The sequence below is a fragment of the Oryzias melastigma genome, linkage group LG3 (genome assembly GCF_002922805.2).
Source record: "Oryzias melastigma strain HK-1 linkage group LG3, ASM292280v2, whole genome shotgun sequence".
Taxonomy (NCBI): Eukaryota; Metazoa; Chordata; class Actinopteri; order Beloniformes; family Adrianichthyidae; genus Oryzias; species Oryzias melastigma.
Genome location: NC_050514.1, coordinates 11751 through 20707, shown reverse-complemented (window position 1 = coordinate 20707; position 8957 = coordinate 11751). Strand labels below are relative to the sequence as shown.

At 41.1% G+C, this 8957-nt stretch overlaps 1 long non-coding RNA gene across 1 annotated transcript; it reads right to left on the bottom strand.

Moving 5' to 3' along the window:
- Positions 1-7026: 7026 nt before the first annotated feature.
- On the bottom strand, positions 7027-7649 carry LOC118600010. The gene is made up of 2 exons (XR_004949575.1): positions 7608-7649; positions 7027-7538 (listed from the first exon to the last, which is right to left on the bottom strand). It is a non-coding gene; the product is annotated as an uncharacterized LOC118600010 (long non-coding RNA).
- Between the last annotated feature and the right edge of the window lie 1308 nt (positions 7650-8957).

Genomic DNA, 8957 nt, shown 5'->3' with positions numbered 1-8957 from the left:
CTTTCTTCATTAAAAATAGTACCGCGGTGCACTGCCTTTTAGATTCCGTAGCAACTTCCGGTAAAAATTTCCGGTCCGTCCAGAAAAAAAAGAGTTCCTTTTTATGATTTTCTTGATTTTAAAGATCCCGTTAGAACGAATTAATTATTTCGTTCGAACGAAATAATTAATTCGTGGGAACGAAATAATATTTTTTTTTACCCATGTCAGGTCAGGGGCTCCGTAGTATATGCATAGACTGTAAATATATATTTATATACAGTCTATATGCCGTAATGTAATGGCATTGTTTCCTATCACTTGTGAGCTGCATCTAAAATTCAACTTTATTCTGTTGCTATTTTTTGTTTAAATTACACTTGCATTTACATAGGTTTAAAAATTGACATTTCATAAAAATATTTTCATGATTCAGGGCTGCACGGTGGTGCAGTGGTTAGCGCTCTTGCCTCACAGCGAGAAGGCCCCGGTTCGACTCTCGGCTGGGACCTTTCTGTGTGGAGTTTGCATGTTCTCCCCGTGCATGCGTGGGTTTTCACCGGGGACTCCGGCTTCCTCCCACCGTCCAAAAACATGCTTCATAGGTTAATTGGTGACTCTAAATTGTCCCTAGGTGTGAATGTGAGAGTGGATGGATGTGTGATTGAGGCCCTGAGACAGACTGGAGACCTGTCCAGGGTGTACCCCGCCTTCGCCCATCAGTAGCTGGGATAGGCTCCGGCACCCCCGCGACCCCGACAGGGACAAAGCGGACAAGAAGATGGATTTTCATGATTTATGAACTTTAGATAAGTTTAGGTGACCTCAGATCTACTCCAGTTCAAAGATCATTAATATTGTAAAAAAAAAATCCTACAGATTTGGTCATTAGTACAAAATGTGACTAGATTTTTTTTTTAAATTTGTGTAAGTTGATTTTTCTTTAACAAAACATAGTTGATAAACATGGTACAACATAGTGAAAATGGTACTTTTCATCTTCCCATGAAATCGAAGTGATTATCTGAAAATGTAACAATTACTTGGATTAATTAAGTGCTGAACATTGGTATTTGTTTCCTAGCTTGTTGTTATTGTTGATAATTATGGTGAGAAATCAGAGTCTTCACATAGAGGAGGATCATCATTCATTATTAATAATGTAGAACTAACTATAACTAAGCAGAATTTGTTTGTAAGGATGTCTGGGTTGTTCCAGATGGGTGTCATTTTACACAGTACGACTGAAGACTTGGACACTTTGAGTAAATCCCACCAGGCTGTTAAGGTGGTAATTTTGTTTATATGTCAAGTATCAGAATTTGTGAGTAAAGAATTTAGAAAAACTGTAAAACCCAACTGCCGTCTGCTGTGGTTATTTTATATATCTGCCTCATGGTGGCAGCATTGCTACAATTCATGCTTAGTGAAGGATAACCGCTGAGTGAACGTCATGCCATGATGTCAGAACCCATAATGAGTTTCATCAGATTGTAATCTTTGCACCCTTTAGGATTGTCCTCTGAAGCATCTCTTATATTGCTTTATATTTGGACATGTTTTTGGTTTTCTTTTCCTTTAAAGAAACTATTTTCCACAAAGAGGATCTCTGCAAATGCAAACTTACTGTTTCATCTTTTGGCCAGATGTGAGATAAAAACAGACCATGATTTGAAATACAAGCTGCAGATGTGACCTGCAGCGACGGGGCTATCCAGGGATGGAGGGAGCAGTCAACCTGCATCAGGGCTGAACAGCAGAGATCTGGAAAGGAAGACAAGACAGAGACACAAAGAGTATTTTACTTCTGCTTTGTCATTAAGCCAGATGTCCTGCAGAAAAGGGCAGAGGATCTCTGACCTCCAGCAGAAAATCTGCAGAAGATGCTGGACTTTGTCAGCTGGAAACTACTGCAAAAACGTCATCCATCCATCCATCTTCTTGACCGCTTTTTCCCATTCAGGGTCGCGGGGGTGCCGGAGCCTATCCCGGCTACTGATGGGCAAAGGCGGGGTACACCCTGGACAGGTCGCCAGTCTGTCTCAGGGCCTCAATCACACACATTCACTCTCACATTCACACCTAGGGGCAATTTAGAGTCACCAATGAACCTATGAAGCATGTTTTTGGACGGTGGGAGGAAGCCGGAGTCCCCGGTGAAAACCCACGCATGCACGGGGAGAACATGCAAACTCCACACAGAAAGGTCCCAGCCGGGATTCGAACCGGGGCCTTCTCGCTGTGAGGCAAGAGCGCTAACCACTGCGCCACCGTGCAGCCACTGCAAAAACTTAAAATAGAAAAACATATCAGACCAAGACACAGACTTTTACTGGAAATCATCACGGGTAACAATGGGATGATGATCTCATTGTAAAATTCTGGGATGAAGGAGAAGAACTGAGAAGACTGGATCTGGACTTTAAACAACAATGGATGAACACTAACTCTCGAAAGGGTTCAATGCTTCAGAACCAACACAACTTTTCCTGGATTCAGAGGAAGTGAACTTCTTCCTCTTTATTCCTGAAGAACATCTCCATGATTTGGTGAACGTCACAGTCCAAATGGAGATTGAACCGAGGATCCTCTGGAGGGATTGCACAAGTTAACACATTAAAAATTGGATTTTCTGGAATTTTTTTTATACGTTTTAGTCTGTCACAGTGGAAGCGTTTCTATGATGAACATCACAAGCCAGAGTGGAAGAACTTGCAGATACGTGACTGATTAAAACAGGGTTTGTAAACATTTTTACCAATGATTTTCCTAAACTTTTCCAGGACTTTTCTGAAACCTTTCACTGAATTTCCAAATGTAAAAAAAAATCAATTTCAGTCGGACTATTGTAGTATGTGCTGCTAAATTAAACCAAAAGTTCAATTCAGACACTGGATACATCCAAGTTAGTCTGCCTTGCCAGTAAAATTCCAGCTGCTGTATAAACGGCTGTTCGTGTTGGTGTGGAAAGAACTGCAGTAATGTATGGAAGTGTGACGAATTCAATAAATTAAAAAAAAAGATGATGTTCTTTCTTATTTTTTTCGTGATTTTTATTAGATTTTTTTTAAAGATTTTCTTCAGCCTTTTAGAGTAAACTAAATCCATATATATGATCATATATTACCTTCAGAACACTAAAATTATTTATGAAATATGAGTCATTTTTATGAATCGTTTTAATACATGGAAGAAAAACGACTCGATCTCTGAGGCTCCGCCTTTCGCTCCTTGTCAGCCCCGCCCATTTCCAGACATCTTCCTTAAGCCTGTCTCCCCGAGCTTCTTCAGCGTGACCAAACTTTGTAAACAAAACCACGTGACTTAAGATCTCTTCAGTCATTGGCCAGCAGCTATAGAGATGGGTCAGAACAGAAGAGAAAGATGGAAGCGCTGCGGTCTATGAATACTTGCCAGGATTTTTCACTTCTTCAAACTTTGTATTTTGTCCTGCATGACGGTTACTGGAGACGCTACAGCTACAGCTACAGATGCTAATAAGAGTTTGTGACTTGTAGAATGTTGGTAGAATCAATGTGGATCGATAAAAGTTCTTTTATTGATCATGAATTTTAATGAGTTTCCGTGTCTCATTGTTCTGATGTTCTGACATTGTTTTGAAGAGAATTCTGTTGGAACTACAATAGATCTTTAAGATGACGTCATGGCAGCAGCCCGCACATGTGTCACATAACAAGACATAGAAAAGAGAGTTATACATTTTCAGTGGTGTTAAAATAAACGTTCTAACAAGTAAAGAGTTGGATCAATTTTTTCCTTTTGGCTAACATAATCTAATGTTCTACATTTGTCTGCAGCTCACCGATCACCTCATTTCTAACATGTTTACATCACGTGACTGTCGGGTACGGTGGCCGTTTTGGTTCAGTTGTTCGGCTCTTGGTTTGTTTCAAATTCAGACAGAGGAATCTCAGAGCGAACAGAAGTTCAGTCCGATTGAAAACGAACCGAGACTACATTTAAAAGATGGGTCAGAGAGCGGTTCCTGTTACAGCTGGGGTCCCAAGGTAGTTATCCCTGCCAGGATAACTACCTCACCACCACAGCTCCGTGGAGAAAGTGGGTGTGTCTCTGGGGGCGGAGCTTGCAGCACAGATTCTTCCTGGAGGGGGCGGTTCACATCATGCTGATGTCAGCACGATTCCACCCGCTCGTTTCTGTGGGTATGGGAGGGGCTGCTGCAGAGAGCTCAGGTTTTTAGAGGATTACTCTTAAATGCATGAGCGGATCAAAATACCACTTTATTATTTTTTATAGAGAGGAATGAACAGTATAATGCATTTAAAATCTCAAAAAGTAGAATTTTCATGGTAGGGCCCTTTAAGAGCAGAGCTGCCCAATGGTCCTGGAGATCTATCACCAGCCTGTTTTCTGTGCTGATTATGTGACTCAGGTGTCCCGTCATCCTGATTGACTCAACTCACCTGATCCAGTTAATCAGCAGAAAGCAGGGAAATAGGAAGGGTCAGGCTACTCTGGCTTCTTAAAACAGCCCCCTGAAGATCAGAAGTTCTTTTTTCTATCTTCTTCTCCAAACTGAGACGACTGAACAGCCTGAAAGAACAGTAAGTGAAGGCTTCAGGGTAAGTGGAGGCATTTACTCTCACTACAGCTCTTTAAAAAGTCTTTAAAATCCCCAGTAGACACGTTCATCTCCTATGTTTGTATCCATAGAAACTGATTAAGACTATCCCTAAGGAGGGAAAGGAGGAGAGACAGAAGTTCAAGCATTTCTACGAAACACAAGAGCAAAAATAAAGAGGAACGGGATGGAGATGGTAGAAGCTAACAGAAACTTCTGTCATTTAACGAACACAAGGCCACAGTCATGGAGGACATCTTTTGACAGTTCTGCAATCAGACCCTCGTTCCGAGTGTAGCAGAACATTTTCCAGCAGTCTGGTGACCGATGGATCCTCAGGGGGAAAGAGAAGATGAGGAGACAGAGTCTGCTTCCTGTTAGCGAGCAGAGAGTCACGTCTGAGTGGAGAAGAACTTCTGAACTTAAAATAACGGCAGCAGTTTCAAAGACATGACAGCTTCACAGGAACGGGTCTGAATTTACAAACCTGCCTACTGAAAAACCTTTAACCCTGCAGAACTGAAGAAACTATTTTCTTCTTTCAAAATTAATTTGACAATTTTTTTTGTTCATTTTAGGTAGCACCACATACAAAAAAAAGAATGAAAAAAGCTAAAACACTAAATAAAGATTTAAAAAATAAAACCAAAAACTAGAAAAAGAAAGAAATGAAAAAAAAGCAACCAAATTTGTCCACTGTGGATCAGCAGATCTGCACTAAAAGAATAAAACAGCCTTTGGTGTTTATACGGAAAAATTAACAGAAATGTTATCTTTCAAAAGTGCTGTAAAATATTTTAGAAACGAGAGTTTTTATTTAAAGGTGCAGAAAAAGAAACCGTTTGGCTTTTGCTTTCTCCATTTAGGGTTTTTTTCCAACTAAAGGATTCCTATACAAACCATTCCTGCCTAAAGACAAATCATTTTAAAGTTTGTTTCAAAGTTTATCCTCTGACATTTATAATTATACATACGTTTGTTTAAATATTGAAAATCTCTAGTAATTTCCAAATGACTTAAATATCACGTTTAGATGTTACTGCAGTTTGAAATAGAAATTTATTTTCAATTCACCTACACACTTTTATAGTGAACCTTTTACGTCAGTTAGAAGCATTTTTGCTGTCATATCCCTGATTTGGATCAAAGCTTAAAATCGTTTTTTTTTCTGAAACTCTTGTCAGATTAAAATTCATAGTCAGTCAGAGAGCATACGAGCCATCCCGCTCCTTTTTCAGAGCGCGTCATTGTTGTGCAGCAAGTTTAGTGGAAGCTGCAAAAGCAAATGAATGTAAGAAAAGATAAACCTGTCTGATCTAAATGTGTTCTGATGGAGCTGTGAGAAAGGACACACCGTTTTCATTTCCTCCAAAGGTGTCGCTCTGTTCATTTAAAGTGCGGGAAGGTTGCATTAAAGAGCAGCACACAAAATCAAGCTGACGAGAAATGTGTCTGCGCCACAGTTATTTATTAGTCAAAAGTTCTCCGAGGCTGTTTGCTTTCAGTCTCTGCTGCTCTGAACAGAGGAAAATGAAAGGACACATACAGCAGCACTTCTATTTGCAGTGTTTACTTCCCAGTTATGCATTCATTATGCATGCAAAAAATTTTAACTGGAGCCTTTTCTCTAATTAACGAGAGCTCTCTGAAAACAACAGAATCACAGAGGTGAAATAAAGACAACACCAGCAGCTCTCTGCTGATTCCTCAGCTGTTTTTCCGGCTGTGTGTGAACACAAGGTCCACTGATGACAACTGGAGATGTGTTCATTTAAGGAATGGATGGATGGATGGATGGATGGATGGATGGATGGATGGATGGATGGATGGATGGATGGGGAGTTGAGTGATTTTTCTCATGTATTTTTGAGTTCAAACGTGCAGCTGAAAGCTCGTAGAGAGTTTGGTGAATCTGCCGGTCTGTGAGGCTGAGAGTCCAGAAACGTGTATGACAACATGAAATATGGAGTTCACAACACCTCCTTTAACTGTGAAAAAAAGAGAAACAGACCATCTGCTGTTGTCTGCTGAAATGCTGGCATAGAACTCCAGCTAATTGGGCTTTTTTCTTTTTCTGAACAAGCCTTCAGAAGCAGGTTTTCTTCCTCCTCCGTCCACTCGCTTTCTGTGGTTACAGAGAAGCTGGAGCCTGTCCAAACTGTCCCACATGGCTTTGAATACACCCTTCAGTCACAGGGCCGCACTGTCATGGATGATGGCTCTTATGGTCACTAAAATCGAAACTAAAGATGAGACGAAACCAGACTTCCCACACAGAGAGGGCAGGACTTCTGTAGGATCATCTGAGGTGACGACACACTGATCCAGCTTTTCCAGCTAAAATTTGATCAAATTGTTGCCTCTGTGCTGATGCAGGCAATAAATTATTATCTTTGTGGTTGTTCTAAACTTAGAACGTTAAGTCAGCTGCGTTTGGTAGATTCTTTCTTTTTTTCTTTTTCTTTTATAAAGGCCTCTTGCCTTAAGTGGTTTAGTTTTGAAGAGCTGGTTTAGTTTCCTTCCTCGTGGCGTCTCATTTCTACAGAATGTGTGTTTGTGGAGCTGAGAGGTGAGCAGCTGAATGCAGGAGCTGAAAAACATCTTCTGTTGGGTTTACTCTCCTTATTTACTTCAGTAAAAACAATCTGCCTCTCCTGATCATCAATAATCTTCATAACAGGGTCGTCTTCCTCTGCTGCTGGGGTTCTAGGCCCTTCTTGGTGCCTTAGTGCAGTGCAACGTTGTAACTGCAAAGACCACAGATCCTGATCTGGCTGCAAAGTAGGAACTCAAATCCACAGCTTGATGTTTAGCTTTGATCTATTTGAAGATCTTCCTTAAGCTTCAACAGAAAGAATTGATAACTTTTGCACTCTGGTTTGAAAGTTCATCAGCTCCTCCAGCAGCACATTCACAAAGCGAGGGGAGCTCCTCCACTCTTCTGGACAGTCACTCACTGAAGCAAACAGGACGGTTTCAGCTTATTTGTGAGATTATTAGGATCAACAGAAAATGCCATTTTTACCTTTCAAAGTTGGACTGCTGTGTTCCTGATCAAATGACTGTTCATCTGTTCTGGGGAGAACCAGCGGAAATCACACAAGAATGACTGAATGACTTTCAACTCATCAGTCCATCTGTCCAACCATCCATTTGTCCCTCCGTCTATCCATCCATCCGTCCATCTGTCCTTCCTTCCGTCCGTCCAACAATCCATCTATCCATTCATCTGTCATTCCATCCATACATCCATACATCTTTCCATCTGTCCGTCCATCCATCCATCTATCCATCCGTCTGTCTTTTGTTTCCGCAAGGTTGTGAGCATGGAATTGTCCAAAATCTTTCAGTATCCTGAAGCATTCAAAAGCCTCGTTTCCACTGATCAGTACAAACCAGACTAGTTCCGTTGTTGGATGGTGAGGAATTGTCCGAGCAATTCAAGGGAGCATTTCCTTTGAGCGCTGGACCATAGGAGCGCAGGCAGTGTGTAGACCAGGGGTCACCAACACGTCGCCCACGGGCGCCAGGTCGCCCGCGAGCTCCACATCAGTCGCCCGCAGGTCTCTTCTAAAAATAGCACAACTCACTTGTGAGCTGCTCGAAAATTTTATTTTATTGTGATGCAATTTTTTTTAAATCACACCTGCCTTATAAAGAATTTAAAATTAAAACATCTTAAAAATAGATGTTCATTATTTCTGAAGCCAAAAACGGCCTGTCCCACTTTTTCTTTTTTTTAAATCGTTTTCTCCTTAACAAGATAATCAACAGTCGCATTTCCATTAACTCTGAAATTTCGCAAATTGGAATTTGGATAATAAATTCTCCAAATGGGAACACCACAATTTCGAAAAAACTGTCATTTTTCTAAAAAGGTTTTTGCGCTTAGAGGAGGAAATAGAGATTTTTCGCAAAACTGTAACGGAAACACTTTTTTCTAAATAAATGCGCTTCTCGGTATGAAGGGTCTGATCTGAGCGTCCCTGAGCCGGCGCACCGAGAATTCCTGGAGCGTCAAAGCGCTTTATAAACTGCGGGTCATACAGAATCGCGCAGCAGCTCCTCCTTTCCTCATCCCTTCATCTGCAGACGCACTTTTGCAGCTTGGAGCCTGAAGTCTCGTGAGCGCGAGCGCCGTGACAGAAACTTGAATTTATGCTGTCGTGTTTTCAAACAGGAAAAAAGGTCCAGATGCTTATTTGCTGCTTTTTCTTTTAACCGCAGAACAGACTCCTCCCTCTTCTGTGTCGAGGTGCGCTTCACTAGACAGAGCTGTGACGTCACCCAAATGCTCCCTTTTAGTGAATGAAATAAAAAAAATAGGCCTACTTGTTGTCGTTCATCGCCGTGTTTTTAATGACTTATCGCGTGA